This window comes from Aricia agestis, chromosome Z (genome assembly GCF_905147365.1).
Source record: "Aricia agestis chromosome Z, ilAriAges1.1, whole genome shotgun sequence".
Lineage (NCBI taxonomy): Eukaryota > Metazoa > Arthropoda > Insecta > Lepidoptera > Lycaenidae > Aricia > Aricia agestis.
Genome location: NC_056428.1, coordinates 14133767 through 14154735, shown reverse-complemented (window position 1 = coordinate 14154735; position 20969 = coordinate 14133767). Strand labels below are relative to the sequence as shown.

Genomic DNA, 20969 nt, shown 5'->3' with positions numbered 1-20969 from the left:
CTCGCAAATATAGTGTAGTATCTACTATCTAGCTATGTTTTAATCATTTCGTTCGCAATCGCGGCTTGCTATCAAGTATAAAATTCGTAAATTTCCTCCGTCTTAATCTATCTTTTTATATCCTAAAAGCAAGTTAAAATCATAAGTATTTAAACGGAATTGATACTAAAGTGTTATTGTTAACTCAATATCACTTGTAAGTTGTAACGTATTGTAATGTCTAGCGAAGTAAAGTGTTCCTGTATATTGTAACGGGTTTCAATATAATATTAAATGTCTTGATTGTAGGAGATTATCTTATATCTTTAAACGAGCAATTCTTGTATATATATAAATATATAATTGGAATCTCGGAATCGGCTCCAACGATTTTCATGAAATTTAGTATATAGGGGTTTCGGGGGCGATAACTCGATCTAGCTAGGAATCAATTTTAGAAAATGTCTTTTTCATGGAATACCGAGCAAAGCTCGGTCAAATAGCTAGTATAATATTATAGGAGAAAGACTGTTATGAGTTATCGAAATAGATATATAATGATATATAACTGATGAAATATCTAAAAGTTGCTACCTTTTTTTTTGTAATAGAAAATCCTAAATTTTTCAACATTGACGGGACTGATTTGGTCAAAATAGTTCTACACGTTTGGGTGCTACTATTCCACAGATCACCTTCTTCCGGGGGTTTTACCCAGACAATATGAGTAGAATTCCAAAAAAAAAAAAAATGCACGGTGCATTAATTTCTAAAAATTAACGGATTGTGTAATAGCCCATAGTACACAATCAGATATGCCATCGACCACGTTCCATCGGCATGCGCTGTACCAATTACACCAGCACACCTGGCCAGCTGCCACCACCCAGGATGTTCTAATTAGACCCTGTTGATAATGATAAACAGGTGCAGTTACAACTAAAAGCTTGGCTCAAAGCAAGAAGCTGTGCGCCACCTGGGAACAGTATCTCACGAAATCTGTATAATTTCCCGCGATAAAATTTCACCGTGGTCTACTCTGTGTTTGTGCCAAGTTTGATCAAAAACGATTTAGTGCTTTCAGAGCTTATACGATGCAAACAAACTTTTTCTCTTTAGAATAATAATATGTATTATAATTGGTAGAGATGTAACCTATAATAGTGGCCCGTCTCGACTTCGCACGATTCCAAAATATTTTTCGGCTATAATATACACAAACATTATAAATGCATTATCACATTTGCATTATTATGTCAGTAAGTAAAAACTTAATCAAAAATTCTAAATTCTAATAATAATATTATCTATATGTACTCTTAGATTTAAATTGTTGACACATACCATCTATTCTAAATACGATCTATAAATATTCTAGTTATTAGAAGTTATTGTTAAACTGATAATTGACCTTTAACTGAGGTTATGTTTAACTATTATCGTAAACTAGAGTAAATAGTCACGCTAACATCAAGGTAACGCGTACTACGTGGTACTACATAGTAAGGAATCCACTGCAGCTAAAGCAATAGAGTTATTACTAGTATTTGTTACTACTTACTTCAATGAAAAGACTGAAAGTCGGGTACTAAAATTGTCTTCTATAATCATTTTTAATTTTACAAAATAAAGTGACAAAATTAAAGTGACATTATCTTCACTGCGAGGTTAATACCCATTTGTGTAGCACTATAGTGTTGTGTTAGAAAGAGGCTTTCCTCTATTTACTAGCTTTCTTAACTTTTAGATCGAGAAAAACGTAATTCGCAGTACTGTGTGAAATGAACGAAACTTAGCTATCACAAGCTACAAAATAAGCATTTGCTATAACTTATATTTATTTATATAATATCAGAAGTTAGCCAAAGTACTAGGCTAGCATAGCGCAGCGGAATGTTGCAGTCTCTTTCGGCCGTTGCCCTGATAGCGCGGGCACGGCGCGCGGCGGTAGATAACGGTCGGTATGATAAACTGCTTGATCGCTGAGAGCCCGGTACGCTACTAATCTATTGTTGAGTTCCTAGTCAATATTACGGGTAACAGATGCATCCTAAACTCTTTAGGTAAGTTGACTTGTAAGGAAACTAGAAACGGCAGACCGTTCTGTAAAGAAGATCATTGTTACTAATTTTAAATTTTAAATTCTTGATCTATTTGAGATTGAGTAACTTTATCTATTTGAGTTTGAAAACCTGCATTTCGTCTTCCAGCTCTTGTATATTGCTGACCATGTAGTTGTCGCAGCCAACTGGTTCAAATAGCCGTTCAATCAAACAGCTAGCCCTTTAACTGAACAACGCCATTTAATATCAAAGCTAGCCTTTTAATTGAATTTTTCAGTCGCTCGAAACGTTCAACACTACAGCTGCTTCAAAAGCAGCCGTTTGATTGAATTTATTCTTGTTATTATCATTGCACTTTTGTAATAATAACACTAAACTAATGGTCCGCTTAGTTAATTTGCCATTTAACCAGTTAGCTAAGCGTCGTCTAGCTGTAGTGTTAAACGTTGCAGTCCACAAGTCGGCTAAATGACGCATAGCCGTGTGATTGAATGGCGTTGTTCAGTGCTAGCTGTTTAATTGAACGGCTATTTTAACCAGTGGACTGCGATCTATGTCGCAGTCCACTGGTTAAAATAGCCGTTCAATCAAAGACTATTCATTGCTCATTGAACGTCACTGCTCGTAACTTCATTGTGCGGAAATTTGTTTATCGCACAAAAACCGTACATTTTAGCACTGAACTTTCCTAGTTTTCAGTACTTTCTTATAAGCATTTAAATTTTAAATCTACATACCTAGTTTAATCAAAATAGGTTCAAGCATGAGAGAGAGGTACCAGATATACACACCTTCGCATTTATATTTTCTAATAATAATACCTGCCAAGCAATGTATGTCTGTAGTTTTTTGGTCTGTCTGTCAAATGCAGGTACTATACAAAATACTAAAACAATTAACTTCACTTCCTTGACAAAAGGTTCCCCTTCAGTAATGGAAACCTTGGCATTTCCCTGGACTGTTCTAAAGTCGGTGTTTATTTTCATCGACCGTGATAACACGATAATTATAATATTGTTATCGAACATAAAGGTTACTAGGTAATAAATTAAGAACTTATGACATTTAGTAACCATAATAGTAATAATTAGTATTAATAGATCATAGATGTAGAGACTAGAGATATTATATATCGAGTCTAGGGAAAAATCTAGGATATCTTTTAACACGCCAAAATGTGTGGTTTCTTGATACGAATACGAATTTCTTCGCAAGTTGCTGCCAAAATCTGGTATGAATGATGAATCTATACTTTACTGATACAGTTGGATAAAACTTGTGATTGCTTAGAACATTTTTCGCGTAAGATAGTAAAAACCACGAGGCTTGTATCAGACATAAGTACTTAGTAAGTAGTTAAGTATCTACTAGACGTTCTGCGCGGCTCCAATTTACTGGAACTGTAAATAAAAGAGAGGACATGCTATTTTTCCGCAAAACTATAATAGCCTCTGTCCTTGCGCGTGGTCAACTAGTCCAGTAGTTTTAGCGCGTTCCAACGATATCTTTAGATTTATTATATTTAGATTGTGACTCTTTTCATGGTTTAGAATAGTATTATAGTAATCTAGCTTAGTATTTAGTGCACGTGATTATTAATATTAATGTATTCTATAATATTAAAACAATCGTAACCGGTCCGTCAGCTGCCGTGGACCTATTTATAAGTTTAAGCGGATTGGAAAATGCAATTAACTAAATGTGGTGTGCCGTAATATTATGTATTTAGATTTTAGATCGTCTTTAAATGCTTTTTTTAACTAATTTATTTATCAATTTGTACTTTGTGCGTATTCCGAGCATGTCACTTTCGAAAATATAGAAGGATTACCTATACTAGTTAGGATCTTACGTTGGAAAGCGTGTATTTAAATATTTTTGTCGTCTCTGAAAGCAAGAGCCAATAATAACTATAAATGATGATGGGCAAAAATGTATGGGCTCTGGTATATTGCTCAACAGGAATGGATTGTATATTTTTAAAAAAGGTATACCCATGTACAAATGACCAATAGGGCGCTTGTCAAGATTTGTTGTACTTTTTGAGTAAAGCCGTGTTAAAAGTGACATCAGCACTCATATATTTCATGCTGATAACATCACGTTACATTATAGCATGATTATTTTTAGGGTTCTGTAGTCAACAAGGAACCCTTATATGATACTCCGCTATCCCCCTCTCCCCTATCCCCCTCTCCCCTACACATCAAACTTTTTTTTTTAATAATGCTCTTGGCCCTGATCTTAAGTTGAGGGATTTATGTTCTTAATACAATTTATGTAACACTTATACATTCTTATGTCTACACTTATCTTCTATTTATATTTTCTATTCTGTCCTCGTTACCTGCTCCGCCGTCCAAGGGTGATCAGTATGAGGGAGGGGTTAAATTACTACTGTGAGCGTAAATCTAAGGTGTACTGTCCAAGACAAGACATCCGTAACCTTTCTAAGCGCAAATAAATCTTACCATATAGACGATAAAAACTACGTCAGTAACGCCGCCCTTGTACGTTGACTGTACAAAAAGTACAGTTGCTAGGGGCTGGGCGCCATATAACTTTTTTACCTACTCACTAAGAGCTATCTAATGGTATATATTTTATCTCTGTTGAGCAAAATACCAAAATGCCCATGATCCTTTAATGTAGACGCGCAACAGCGAGTCAATTTCGACCTAACAAAATTGACGAAATGTCATTATAATACACGAACTATTCAGGACTCTACATAAAACAGTTTTTGAAATAATTAATTTTAAGTACTCAAAGTTATTAATTCATCCGCGGCCACACTCACATAATATAATATTATGGCGACAAGTTGAGGCTCTAAAGAAAAGTCTTCAAATCAAGTCGGCTACGCTGAAGCTGAAGCTTACGCCTTAGTCTTTAGCTGATTACCGTTGCATCTCATAAACTTTTTTTTGCGCGATTACGGATTGTGTTCCGAATTTGACTTTCAGTTTTTTTAGCTAGCCTATTAAAAAAAAACTTCGAAAGCGCGATTCAGGATTATAGCACTAAAAGGTTTGTAATCGCTAGCGCTTATAACTCGGTCCACGCGCTATGCAAGGCCGTACGCGTGGGAACGGCGGGCAATTCCGCCTCTAGTTAACAATCTTATTACACGAGCGATATTAATGACGCGATTGATCTGTGCACTTCATTAGGGACCCCCCGCGCCGGAGCAGTTTGGACCATACACCATTAAGGTAAGGGCCAGTTTTCACAGAAACTTGGCGATGTATATGTCGTAGGATGATTTGATAAATCCGTGTTTTCGCGAAATCCCTAGAATTTTCGCGAAAATTCGATTTATCAAATCATCCTACGATGTCGTAGGATGATTTGATAAATCGAATTTTCGCGAAAATTCTAGGGATTTCGCGAAAACACGGATTTATCAAATCATCCTACGACATATACAGTACTTATGATGTTAATATTATAAAGTTAAATAATAATATTATGTAAAATGACGCAATATCCCTATAAGTATCACCTGCGCATGCCACGTGATTATCGACACTCATAATCCATACTAATATTATAAATGTGAAAGTGTGTCTGTCTATCTGTCTGTCTGTTTGTTACCTCTTCACGCACAAATCGCTTAACCGATATTGCTGAAATTTGGAATGGAGATACTTTCAGTCCCGGGAAAGGACATAGGATACTTTTATCCGAGAAAAATGTACGGTTCCCGCGCAATAAGCGAATTTTAGCGCAAAGAAGTTGCGTGTATCATCTAGTAAGGCTTGTCTACTCTTGTCTAGCTGAAAATGACGCGCCCCTCTCTTCTATAATTTTTCATTTATATCAACTTTGACGTGGTGGGGTGCGTGCGGCGTGACGCGTCATTTCAAGTTAGACAAGCTCCATAATATGTATAGCAACTTTTCAAATGGGTATGAAGATTTTGGCCGACCTACTGTCCGCTATTATGTTTTTTCGCGATCACTGATATTTTTTTCAAAAATGGATAGCTAACATCAATACAAACAAAAAATAATCATGGGCAAAACCAGGTAAAGTGTCACATTTCAAAAAATATTGGTGAACGCGAAAAAACACAATGGCGGACAGTTATAGGTCGACCGGTTCCATATAAAAATCTTCATACCCCTTTGTGCGTATGGACGCACGTTTGAATCTCCTGATATTGCAGATGTTTTTACCTATGTGGGATAAGATAATATGTGGCCAACATATTATTCTCCGTTGCTCTGGGTTTGGGTAGCACGCGGAAACTCTACTTTTCCGTTACGTAAAGATGTCATAAAACGCACGTGCGAATTGGAGATCAATTGATAATATTGCTACGGTTTTGTCATACAATTAGCCATCTCTTTATTTATAAAAAAAAAAAAACAAGAATCTTCTACATTTTAATGTTGACCAAAACAGTATTCCCACATGTATAAGGAACACGGTGGACCACATACCCTATTATTTTCTTCATTAAAGCTACGTACTTATTATTAAAAACTAATCGAATCACAATGTAGTTGCAGTATCATCTTGTACCGACATCTGTTCAGTAAAGAGATGTAAGAAAAACGTTTGTACCCAGATTCTAGATAATACAACTTTAAAGCAGCTTCGCTCTTTGTTCGATCCAGTTCAATATTTACCTACAACAAAATGTTCTCTACGTCAAACAAATGTTAAACGTATTGGTTTAATATCAGTTTTGATTATGAGAATACTACAAAATATTGTAGATACATAGAAAATTTGTGTAGCGACAAGTGCAATAAAATATCATGCAATGCTGACATTAAAGACAAGAGGAATATAGATACTGGAATCTAATGAAACAAAACTGCATCAAAGTCAGTAGCATCGTTTAAATATACATAGGGCTCACCGAAAACCGGCGTGAAACAGCACTTGCGCTGTGTATCGCCGAGTGAATGAGTTTACCGGAGGCCCAATCGCCTACCCTATTTCCATCCCTATTTTCTTCCTTACCCTATTACCCTGTTCGTTCTTAAAAGGTCGGACACTCACCTGCAGCTCTTCTGTTGTTGCGAGTGTCCATGGGCGACGGAAGTTGCTTTCCATCAGGTGACCCGTTTGCTTGTTTGCCCCCTTATTTCATAAAAAAGGAAATTCAGAAAACTTAACGCTTTATAGTTTATACTTTATACTATGGAGTTATAGACTGGATCGAACGAAGCTGCATCAATATCGTTACAAAGTAGTCGAATCAGAGTTCTGGTATAGAGACGTAAGAAATAAGATCATCTGACTGACGTTTCAATTAAAAATAATTTATTTGTATAAAATCGATATCGATCTCGGCGGCGCATCTCTAAAGCCGCCGAGCCTTTGTGTGCATAGTCGTGGTATAGTGTTGTTATTTTGTCCGGCCCAATTATCGATAATTTGCTTTTTATGCTTTATTTAAGTGATCATTCAATTATTTTTTTGATGCATTTTGTTTGATCTTTTTGTTATAATTAATATAATCTCGGCTTACAAAAGGATATTAGTGCAATGTTGTTATGTGAAGTAATAAGAGTTAATATTCTACTAAATTGCCTTTTGTAACTAGAATCTAAATCAGTAGTTTTCTACCAAAGGGCCTTAGATGATGATATGACAAAATATGTTCGTGATACAAAATAAATATAAGTATTTATATAACTTAAAAGCCGTTCCGATCGCAATTAACCGCAATTTTTCCAAAGTATCCACTATTAATTAAACTTTTCTTTAACTACTGTGATTATCTTAAGTCTAATTATATATTATTATCCAAATCTGTCTAGTCGATTTCCAGTTTAGGTTGATTTTTTAATTCCATTTGATCAAAATCAGTTCAGTACTTATTAGCATTTCATAAGTGTGCAGTTATTACTTATTACATAAGAACAGAGACCAGATTAGTATATCTGGTCTCTGATAAGAACTAACAATCATACTTCTATATAAAAATAATAACTCCCACACCAGTTTCGGTGTCGGTGGCCAGTTTCATTGAAACCAGGCCAACATTACGCAAGAGTAATTTTATAGTGCCCAAGTGTGTGCGCAGTACATATGAGCACTCTCTATTCCTTTACTCCCGAAACGACTGGCGAGAGACTGGCAGGACTGACTTTTTACATGCCCTTCCAAGTTTGTTTAGGACAATGCAGGTGATCAACCTGCATTGTCCTAAACAAACTTGGAAGTAACAAGTTTCCAACCCGGGAATCGAACCCACGACCTCCGAGTCAAGAGCCGCGCTCTAAACCACTGTACCACGGAGGCGTTGACTTCTTCTTAGATAGGTATAAGGTGATTTATGAATTAGGTCGTTCCATGCAACAGTTCGAGAAGCACTGTCTATAAGATAAGATCTCGACAAAACTTGAAAATTACATTCGAACGGGTAGTCTACGTGTAAATTTAAAGCTAACCCGATTTCTATTAAGTTGCGGTAAACGAGTTGATACCGTCGGCCAGATTGAAATATAGCCTAAGTACAACATATAGTTAGATCTCAGATCTGGGTCTCGCCTATCTCCCGATATCTAGGGCATATCTTCAGGCTACAGTACTGTTAGATTTTCGTTGGAAATTCATGGACAATTTAAAGCGAATTGGTAATTTTATCAATTACGCCACAACGGTGTTTGACGCCTCTATTTATTATTCTTTGGTACCTTTGATACATGGGTAACGCTGATTTCTTTCAACGATGGCCAAACATGATCCATAAAATGCCAATAATAATTGATGGATGAATCTTTCTAAGGCATCCATTGCACGCCCATGCAACCGACAGTCAATTCCGTCAATCATGAATTATGTTAGACTGATGGTGACGGATGGACTGACGAATGGTGTTAGACGGTCACTCAATTTTCTTCAGTTTTGTCAGTCAAATCCAAAAATTTCAAAGGTTTACGTTTCTAATTTTTTTCCAATTTTGTCAGATGTGACAACACTCACTCAAAATTCGTGACTGATGGTTGCATGAAGCAGAACTCAAGATATCCAGATTTTCGTCAATCAACTTCATGCAACCGCCTGTCACGCTTTTACACGGTAGGTTATCCATCAGTTACAGCTATGACTGTGGTAAAACTGACAGCAAAACCTACCATGTAACGGATGCTTATCATTCAACAACTTCTTTGTGTCTAGCAACTTTCTAACATTCAACGACTTTTTTGTATGCATGGTTCAAATATGGCTTTACCTAATTATTTTTGACCCACTTGACCTGCACTAAGTTATATAAGTTCTAAGTCTAAGTCCTAACTGTAAGAACCTTATTATTCAATTCATCATTAAATTACCTTTAACGCACTACAGAACATTTAATCGTCGCACTGTCGCGTTCAATCATCAACAAACACCGCCGCACCGCCTTAGCCTAGAGCTTATGCTGACTACATAAGGGTGATTATTGTGTAACGCAAAGGTAAGATAAGTTAGAATAAGTGATGGTGGGTACCATGGGTTCATAACATGCAGATGTTTCCGGCATAAATCTGCGCGCCGCGGACGTCGTGTCAGTGGTTTCGTCGGTGATTGTTCCGCCAGATTTATGGTAAGGGCCTTTCAGAGGAACTACAAGAAACATTTAAGGTTAGTTTAGGGTAAAGTATAAGCCTCTTAGTTTTAAGGCTGAGGATTTTTTCCCTAGTTAAAACGGTAAATTTTTAAAGAAATCATCTATCATTGGAACTAGCAATTTTTGACTGAAGTTATTATAAATCTTAATATATATATTTCTTGTGTGCGTGTGTATGTGACTGAACTCCTCCTAAACGACTGGACCAATTTTGATGAAATTTTTTGTGTGTGTTCGTGGAGATTCGAGAATGGTTTAGATTTACAGTTTGGTCTACTGGAAAATGTTTTTTCAATTAATTTCTTATTTATAAGGAGTTGTTGATTTTGCAATGTTTTACATTAGATCCGGCGGACGGCGCTATCATCGCATTCAATATTATTCTATTTCAATTTTAGTTTGTCCTGACAGATGGTGCTACGATTAATTTGAAAAAAATTTTGTTATTCAATTCATGTGCTGATTAAAATATTAAATAAATAACACATAGGCTACAATTTTAACCGACTTTCAAAATGGGGGAGGTGTTATGTTCGTTTTCTTATATTCAACGATTACTCCGCCGTTTGTTAACCGATTTTCAAAATTTTTCTTTTGGTATGTAGGGTATCATCCCAATTTGGTATTATATTCAGAAAAGTGGTGATCTGATGAAGGATCCATAAGTAATCGAGGGAACTCCTCAAAACTTATAGGGAAACATATGGTGACTTCGGTTTCGTGAGAAGTATTCTAAGCATATGCTACCAACAAGTAAGATTTTGCACCGAGATATACCTGGTATACCGTGGTTCGGAAGGTGCTGAGAGAATTCCTGATTCTTTATAGATACAAGTTTGGGAGTTTCGGCGTTGTTTTAAGAACAGAAAGCATATGCTACTATGCAAATTACATTCTTCATCATCATCATCATCATCATCACTGCCATATTATACCATTTCATAGTCTTTTAGATCGAGACTCGAGTTTGTCAAGCGATAATTAAAAAAAATCTATATCTACCTAATATTATAAACCTGAAGAGTATGTTTGCTTGAACGCGTCAATCTCAGAAACTACAGGTCCGATTTAAAAACTTATCTCAGTGTTAGATAGATCATTTATCGAGTAAGACTCATCATTTATCGAGAAGGTTATATTATATTATTACTCTAAGACTAATACGACAGAAGAAACTCAGGAAAATGTGGGAAAAACGGGGGAAATATTTTTTATGGGAAAATGTACCTACGGATGCTGTAAAATTTCTAATTTACGCGGGCGAAGCCGCGCGGGACATCTAGTTAATCTATACATCTATACATCTATTCATCTATACATCTATACATCTGTACATCTATACATCTATACATCTATACATCTATACATCTATACATACATACATACATACATACATACATATAAATAAAATTGGAGTGTCTGTTTGTAATATTGAAAGAACCGTTTTTAACTAGATGCATTAGAATGTATATAGGGTACATACACCAAAACAACATTTTTTACAATTTTTGTCTGTATGTCTGTCTGTTTGTTCCGGCTAATCTCGTAAATGGCTGGAGCGATTTTGACGGGACTTTTTTTGGCACATAGCTGATATAGTAAGGCATAACTTAGGCTACTTTTTAACCGACTTCCGAAAAGAAGGAGGATATATTTCACTTTTTTATATTGGTTCGCCAAAGTTGTCCAACTTTGTCGTTTGTAAACCGATTTCCAAAATTCTTTTGTTGTTGTATGAGATGTAGCCCGAAATTGATGCAATCCTTGAGAAATCGATAGGACTGCTTAAAATTTATATGGAAACATATAGTGATTTTACGTTTTTCTGAAGGATTTTAAGCTTAAACTACTCTAGATTAAATGAACTAAAAAGTTTTTAGTTCATTTAATCTAAAAAATAATGAACTAAAAAATTCGGTACTCAGTATTTCTGTTCTCAGTCTTCATTATTTTGAAGTCGGTACCAACTACCGGCTAACCTAATCACCAGTTCCATGACAAAATTTAACTGCAACTTATATGACTGGTACCGACATTATATTATTAAAATTGAGAACAGAAATACTAAGTACCTACAGAATATGAATTATTAATTAATACTTTTTAGTTCATTTAAGAAAATTACTATTGTCTTTACTTTGAAAGGCGGTTTCAATTTTTGTTTAAAAATAATAATTTTACTTTTATTCGTTATCCTTAAGATTTTCTATACATTATTGGCGTTACTATTTGGGTAAGGAAGGGGAAACATTCTTTTTTGTTCTTTATTTATCACATTTTGCTGACGCGGACGAAGTCGCGGGCAACAGCTATTAATTATAAACTTTCAGAAAAAGAACCACTAATTTTTTATTCGATAGTTAGGTACAGGTAGAAAACTAGCCTTTTGCGTCCGTTGTGGATAATATAATATACAGTATTTTCAGAGCGAAGTAACCACTCTTCAAGTAAGTGCCTGGGACAAGATTTTAAATGCCTATATGGTTGCTCAAGCGCAAACGGCATTCTCGCAACATAGTCGGCCTAGTCCAGAGGAAAGAACGGGTCAATACGTCTGGGACCAACCATGTGCGGGTTTCCTCATGATGTTTTTCTTCACCGTATTGTGTACTTGAGATCAGAAAATGTCTCATTGGTACAAGCCTCCACCCGAGATCGAACCTGCACTCTCTGCGAGTGCGAAGCAAAGGTCTACCCAATATGCCACGCTCGCGCTCGAGTACCGCGGGGCTAAAATGGTCGCTTTGAAGAATCAGGATATGAATCATAATATGATTCATTTTTCTAAAATCGCAAAATGCAACTCTGCTTGCAATTCATTTTTGTATTTTTGTACTGATTTGACATTTGTCAGTTTGACAGTTTTGATAATTCATTTGCTGAATTGATTGAGAGGAATTGCTAAATGTGACTACGTTTAAAGTTACAAATTACTTGTACATAATTAAAAGACCTGTACCAAAAGGAAAAGTGTGACTAATCCAAATATTCTACCGTCTTCGCTAATTGCTTACAAATACGGCCTCTACTGCCTTCATACTAAAATATTAAAATATGTCTCTCAGTCATGAGTGCGGCAGTTAATCGCGACGTGTGTAAACAGGCTATCTGCCTGCAGCTATAGAGTGATGCGTGTTGAAGCCAAGTACACCTGGTGTTTGTGATTACATCTGCAGGGTAATAAGGTATAACAATAACGAAATAATGTCGGAATTTTAACGACTCCATGTGATATTGTTTGTTGAATTTAGAACATGTTTTGTTTGCAATACTTTTAAATTTTATCTAAGTGTCTAAACACACTAGGCCGAAGTTACGCGGCGGAAATTCCGCATGATTACGCCCGCATTGTCAAACGCATACAATATACCATCCGTATGTTGTATGCGTTGTTGTGTGCGTTGAAGTGTGTAGACACTAACACAGCTTAATCTATTAAAAGTTTAGTAATTCGTAATTAATAGTAAATCTTATCAATATATTAATTTGGTTTGTAATTCATTTTTATACTTTTCGGTACTACTAACGTTAGAGGTTCCGTGTTAATATCGATCGAACCGGGAATAGATCTGTAACAAAGAAAAACATTTTAAAACTAAGCAATATACAGGTTGCTACAAAAAGCGCGATAATAATTCAAGACGTGAGTGGAAGAATAAGGTAAGTAACATGAAAAAAAATCCCGTTTTTTTGCTTAAATGGAGCTTTTATTATTTGAAATATAAAAAATATGGATTATATGTAGCCAGATATATTAGCTAGGTTATGTTGTAGATAACTTACAAGTTTTATTAAAATAATTAGGGAAAATGAGTTATTGTTCGTAAGTTACGAAATGTAACTTGTCCGATTCTTCCACTCACGTCTCCAATTTAGAGTATACATATATTACATCCCTTACATAGAGTTCATTGGTAAAGTAAGTGGAGTTCACTGAAAAATTAATTTGTTAACTATTTAATGGGCACATACGAAATGTTTTGCGAATTTCTCATTGAAACATAAAAGTCAAAAAATCTCTACACATAAAGAACACTACTCATCTTATAAAATAAATAAGATTAAAAAAAAAGAACACTACTCATGCTAAAGAACAATTGCTTAGTTTTGTAACATTCTGTATATTCCAGTTTAACAGATTCAATTCATTTCAATACATTAGATCGATTAAAAAGTTCATCATGTCTCGCTCGCATTATGTGAATTGCAAACCAACGCGGAAATATAGAGCTATGCAGAATGTATCGATACGATTATGATAAGAATGTTGGTTATATTTAAATGGCCTTTGTAGATTGACGTGTGTTTAAGTTATAAGCTTTGGCGATGTACATAGCGATTTGCTTTAACTGGTTATTACTTCTATGGAAAATATGGCGTGTACCCATCTAAAAGGTATAACATAAATAACTATAACTTTGCAACAATTAACATTAACATGCTTAAGTAATTTATTCAGCGCTGCTATATTCACAGTTAACTCTATCTCATATAATATACTCAGCCAAGTACTGTGACTTATCTTTTTTTCACCCTGTGATAATGGCGAGGAAAGGATTATATGGCCGACCAAATATGTTCAATCATAAATAGCGCTATTGAAGTTTCTGAGATCGACAAAACATAATATACATTATACAACTGTTACATATTATGTTAGACTGTAATGACAAAACATGTAGAATGCTATATGTTTTGTCATATATGAAGTTTTTAGAAAAGACGACATTGAGTTTTGACCTGATCGAGCAAACAACCTCGCTCGGTCGGAAGATCTTCATATGCAGCCACTACACAAATGAGGGACATGGCGATATCTAGACCCTAGGTCTATCGTGTCAAACAGCTGTCATATGTACGAAATAGCTTCCATATGTCACGATATGTCATTTGTCTGTCTGACACGACATTTGACACGAAATAATTTACCATCCTTCTGGTGGCAAATATATCGAAAACTCTTCCCTCAACTCTTTAGGTAAGTGAAGGAATCCGGGTACTTGTACCACACGTCAGTATGACAAGCCCGTAGCAGCGCGAGATGACGCGATGATAACGCTGTAACGAGCCGCGCGACATATCGCAGACTGCACCATCACACCGCGTACAAACCACAGTATTTACTAATGTTAAATTATTATAAATGCGAAAGTATATCTGTCTGTATATAACCGCATCACGCTTAAGAGGATACACCAGGTGCTAGAGAAATGAAAAAAAAGTACGTGTAATATCTATAGCTGTATCCCTTACCTGAAGCCTATACCGCAGAACGCGATAGAGACAACTGCAGAAAATCAACGATTCGTTGTCCCCTGATTCCTTCTCCAAAACTTAACCGATTTAAGTACTTTTTTATTAAAGATTTAAAAAAGGCTTGAGCCGTGTTCCTATGCTTTATTTTTTTTGTATAATCTAGCCAAATCTGTTTTCTGGATGTATAAACACAGCGGAAAATCTGGCTATTTTTTGGGGTTTTTGAACGTTCATATCTTATTTCATAATTAAATTATGAAAAAAAAGAGGACATAGGGACATTGTATTAGTGGCCGTAGATATTCAGGAAAAAAATTATAACTCTACTAACATTATCCAGGGAGGAAACAGGGGACAACGTTTGTATGTAAAAAATGGCGATGTGGACTCCTCTTAAACGGATGAAAAAAATAGTGAAAAAAAAGGGTATTTTTTGCGGAAAAATGTACAAATCCCGTGATATAAATGAAATTTGCCACAACGAAGTTACAGGCGTCATTAATATGTTAAAAATTGAATGGTGTTGTTTGAAGTTCCAAAGAAAAATAAACTAAAAACTCGGTATAAGATACTTCAAGAAACTTTTCACTTTAAACTAGAAATCGCGTACTACGAAAAACCATTTCTGAAAACTTGTAACCTTGACCCAAAGTGCCGCTTTTGAATATACTAAACGAGAGAAGATTACAAGAATATAAGTGTAAATGCAATGCTAATAGTTAATAGAAGAATTAAGAGTAAGGCCACATTACGCCGTTGTATTACGGTGCGTCGTTAAAGCGACGCTTCACCCTGTGATAACGGCGAGGACATCGTACATTTATCAGCACCGTACGCGCCATACGCGCCGAACGCACCGCATAGTTCACGAAATGCGGCGCGTACGCTGCGGACGAATGTGCGAGGTTTCACATCATTTCATACAACGAATTCTAATACGCGGCGCGTACGGCACGTGCTTGCTGATAACGGCGCGATCACCTTAGACGTTACTAGTTACCACGTCTTTAAATGACTGTCCTCAGAACTCTCAATGAAGTTGGGATTGTAGATGACGCGTTGCCCTTTGACTGTCATAAATTATTTTGGCGATTATCGCCGCAACGTCGCATACAGTGCGTTATTCCAACGACGCAACGTACCACCGCAGTGTGGCCCAACTCTAAAGTAAACAATAGCTGCTATAACAAACTGGCCAGTCGCCATGTTAGGTATTGCAGCTTGTACTGTATTATCATACGGGTTGTTACACTGATTTTACTAACAACTAGCTATGGAGTAGGAAATTAATTATTAGTTGCATTAAATTGGCTCTAAAGCTACTGGAGCCTGGACCGATATTGCTGCTTATCACAGACATGACTGGGAATTATTTTATTTTATAGAAGTTTTTGGAGGTTAGTCACTACTCATAGCACTACCCTTTTTAATATGGTTAAAATCATATCAAGATAATATTTAACCACAACATTTTAAAGATTCTATTGTAGATCCACAAAAAATCCGCAACTGAACCTATAACTTCCTCCTTTTTGGAAGTTGAAGTCTCCTATTCTCGTATTTTTAAATAGTACCTGGATGACCGAGCTTTGCTCGGTATAGCAAACACTCATTGACTTCGTGTTACTTAATAACGCCATCTGCTGGTCGTTAAAACAATTAGTTGCTCACAAAATAGTATTATTATTCGCCAATAGATGTCAGGAAGAGTGATATTTTTCAGTTTATCGATTATCGATAAAACACGAATAAAAAGACATTTTCTGAAAATGATTAATAGCTAGATCGATTTATCGCCCCCGAAACCCCCTATATACTAAATTTCATGAAAATCGTTGGAGCCGATTCCGAGATTCCAATTATATATGTTACGCTCAAAGACCGAAATCGCTCAATGAGCGAAAAAATGGCTCACAACGCGTTGTGGCCACAGTGAAACAGCCACGACGCGAAATTCGCGTCCTGGCTCTTTCACCGGCACTTGGCCGGTTTTTATTTATTATAATTACCAGCGTTGGACATTGGGCATACTTATTGAAATACTCGTTAGTCTAATTTAATTATTAATCTAATTGCAAACTAAAATTAGAACACATTTTATACATAATATTATTAATTAATTAACTTACGGGTAATTTCAGATGCACAACAATTACTTCATCAATCTGATTAATTAATTAATCTGATTAAAATTACTAATTACTTTTTGCCCAACTCTGCACGTGAAAAACTAATTATTTCTACATTAACTAAATTTAATCAAAATCGGTTCAGCAGTTTAAACGCAAATTAATAAAGTTTATTGCGTGAAAACCGAACATTTTCCATGATAAAAAATATTATCCTATGTCCTCCAAACCTTACATAATATCTACATGTACTCTATATCGATATCATAAGCCAAATTCATTTTTGTTGACTGCGCGGGAACCGTACATTTTCCGGGAAAAAAGTATCTAATGTCATTTTAATTGATTAAAAGTATCTGCATACAAAATTTTATCAAAATCGGTTCAGCGGTTTAAGCGCAAATCATTTTAGAAACATAATACATAAATGCTATATACAAAACCTCACTTACAGGAATAAGCATTAGCCATTATTGCACTCTAGAATATGCTACAGTGGGTTTTCAAAAAAATGGATTTCACTGTCGTAAACCTTAAGTTATAAAGAACAAAACTGCATTATGCAACTCAAAATCCGATTTTATGTAGAATGAAACACTAATGCTTAACAGCAGCCATATATATATACAATGTGTCCCGACACCGGTGTCCGATCCTTTAATGTCATGATCTATGGCATATTTTATCGACAAATTGGCTCTCAAAATTTTTCTCTCTCTCACGGTTGTAAAATGGCAGCCATTTTAGTTTTTCTCGGGCGTTCACACTAATCTGACCAGTACTTCTCATGTAAATATCCTATGAAGAGAAAAAAGGTCTCATTTGATAAACTTGTGGACTACGCTTACACAGGCAATATGCCATAAATTTCGTGGAATTAAAAATAGAAAAACCAAAGTTTAAGAAAAACAATTGTGCATTTTTTAATTAATGGCTTTTTGTGAAAAATCTAGCACATGAAACTGGTTCTTTTTTATTTTAAAAAAATAGAGGAGGTTTTCATCTTAAATAAATTCTTTACTTCAATGCTTTAAGATAGTTTAGAAGTTATAACGATTTTCCTATGAAGTAGGTCAGAATAGTATTTTACAACCGTGAAAAACTTTGAGAGCCAATTTGTCGATAAAATATGCCATAGATCATGACATTAAAGGATCGTACACCGGTGTCGGGACACATTGTATACAAGAATTGCTCGTTTAAAAATATAAGATAAGATAGTAAACCAATGTCAATGCCACAAAAAAGGTTCAGTGACGACATGACAACGGACTTCTCACAGTCTTCTAACAATCTGTCATATTATTTGTAAACTAACAAAATTAAACTTTAACCCTTTAAGATAGAATTCAAAATTACATGATAATTTTAAATCTCAAAGCTTAAGTATAAACGCCCCTTAACATTAACAGTTTTACCAAATTATACCTCTTGCTGTTCAACATAGAGTCCAAATTGCCTAAACGGAGATTCGACTTAGGCTGTTTCCATGGCAGCCACGGTGGAATCGTGCAAAAACGCAATGAGATCATCAAAGCAGTGTCATTTGAACGTGACGTGTGATCTACGTAGATCGTGATCCATGGCGAGATAGCGACGACAAATAGGTGTTCTCAAGGGAAATGGAGGACGAAATTGTTGTGGGATTTTAAATTGACATGTTTAGGGGAGTAGGGAAAGATTAAAATGAGGGTATCAGCCGCGAAGCCTGTCTTTCCTTTGTAGGTAAACCCTACCCTATATTGGTGGGAAAAAAACCTCACACAATAAAATATTAGAGTCATTGTTTTTGATTCGCTCACAATCTAAACACTGTATAATAATATTTACAATTTTTTTAAGGTTCTAGAGAACCGATCTTAGTGTTATTTAGCACAGATATAGAGTAGACCACGGAAAAAGTTTATTTTTTGTAGGAAAACATACGGTTACTACGGTTACTAGGGACTTTGTAAAGCGGCGCGGGTCACCCGTCACAAGAAATATCTATAGGTCTACCAGAATCTGATGGTTGACGGCAGATTTTCAAAAACCATCCTTGATCATTGGATGAATTTTTATATTTGCATGTATCACACAGGATAGGCCGCTATAAGAAAAAAAAGGATGAAAATGTTGTATTCTAATTACCCCGGTATTGCTAGAGTCAATTTAATTTCTCACTTTTTGCCAACAGATTCTGGTAGACCTATAGTAGAGCTTGTCTAACTTGAAATGACGCGCCCCACGACTTCATTAGTTGATATAAATGAGAAAGGTATTGTACTTACGAGAGAGGGGCATGTCACGTTAAATTTAATCAAGCTCTAACTATTTAAAGGAATATACAGTATTCAACAATCAAATAAACTTTCAAAACCCGTATTGACCTCGACAAAGAGAATTACCGGAGGGCCGCCAAACGCGGTGCTAATTGAGTTACGACGATTACGCCGGAAGACATTTTTAACTTTGACTGTTAAATGTTTGGTAACGCTAACTGTATGTTGACTATAGATAAATTATTATAGCTCGTAGTTTGTACAACTTGTTAGTTGTTATAGTATAATATTACTTTTGGATATGTAATGTAATAGCGGGCTTACATCTTTATATATAAAACTCAAAGGTGACTGACTGACATGGTGATCTATCAACGCACAGCCCAAACCACTGGACGGATCGGGATGAAATTTTGCATGCAAGTAGATGTTATGACTTAGGCATCCGCTAAGAAAGGATTTTGATAAATTCCAACCCCAAGGGGTTAAAATAGGGGATGAAAGTTTGTATATAATAATACTTCTTAACGCGAGCGAAGCCGCGGGCAAAAGCTCGTTATATTATAATTTATACTGTATTCGGCGAAATGAGGCGGTAGCGGTTATTGACCTTTTTAGTCTAGGCGCTAAATGAAAACTGCTCGCACTGTATTTAGAATATTAAAGAATAAAATTGACCTCCTCATAAAGAGACAGATTATTACAGGTTCATCGGCAAACTTCTTGGTAACTCTTAGAATGATAATCTCCAATTTCTTATGAGTTCGTGGTGATATATGATTCATATTCAGTTCACATCGAGTATGCAAAATACGATATCGCCCTTAGACTAGGAACATCTGACACTTCATTGTCAATCGCGGCTTGTATAGAAAATGTCACTTTTTGACAGGGAGTCAACTTTAGGCGTCAATGACCGCTACTGTCTCGATTCTCCGGTACACCTTACAATCCGTGCATTACAGAGCCCGTTTACATTATCAAGTAGCAATCCAGATGTAAACCGGCCATAATTCTACCTTCTGTATACAATTCTGTGCTTCTGTTGGTGTGCGAAAACCCCAAAAAAAAGATAGAGCCCTGCTATTGCAGCTTACACTCCAAAAACGTTATGTTGTCTGTTCGTAATGAACACTACGCCCATTTGGATGAAAACCTGTTTTTTGTTTTGATGCTCTTTCACTGACACTGACAACTGACATTCTCTATAGAATGTCAGTTTGGAAGACTTAGAAATGTCTGTTCCTTAAATGCTTAAGACTGCAACACGGCTTCATGAACGTAATACAACATTTTAGAGTTTCTATAGATTCGACCACATTGTTATAGTGTAAGGAAGTATCATAGAGCTGGTACTTCCGAGCCGGCACCCACAGCCTCCGTCTAGGATTACCCACCAGCCACCACAACTGGGTCACTTCCGACGTTAGCCAAGATATATGTTATAGAGTAATTATTATATTATATCACTTCGAACATAAAGAATTAGAGATTATCATTCTAATAGTTACCAAGAGGTTTTCCGATAAATCTATAATAGTTTGTGTCTTTATAAGAGTTACATTTTTTCATAAGTTAACTAACAAAGTGCGAGCATTTCTCATATAGCTCTTAAACTAAAAAGGTCAATGACCGCTGGTGCCATCTTATTTTATTTTGACATAATGTAATATCATTTTCAACATCACTTTCTACTCATCACGGG

At 35.8% G+C, this 20969-nt stretch overlaps 1 protein-coding gene and 1 long non-coding RNA gene across 3 annotated transcripts in view; one reads left to right on the top strand and one right to left on the bottom strand.

Moving 5' to 3' along the window:
• LOC121738288 overlaps window positions 1-20969 on the bottom strand; it is a 110033-nt gene that overhangs the window by 41521 nt on the left and 47543 nt on the right. The window lies entirely within an intron of this gene.
• Window positions 261-19263, top strand: LOC121738289. Its single transcript, XR_006037266.1, has 3 exons — window positions 261-275; window positions 8007-8011; window positions 19198-19263. It is a non-coding gene; the product is annotated as an uncharacterized LOC121738289 (long non-coding RNA).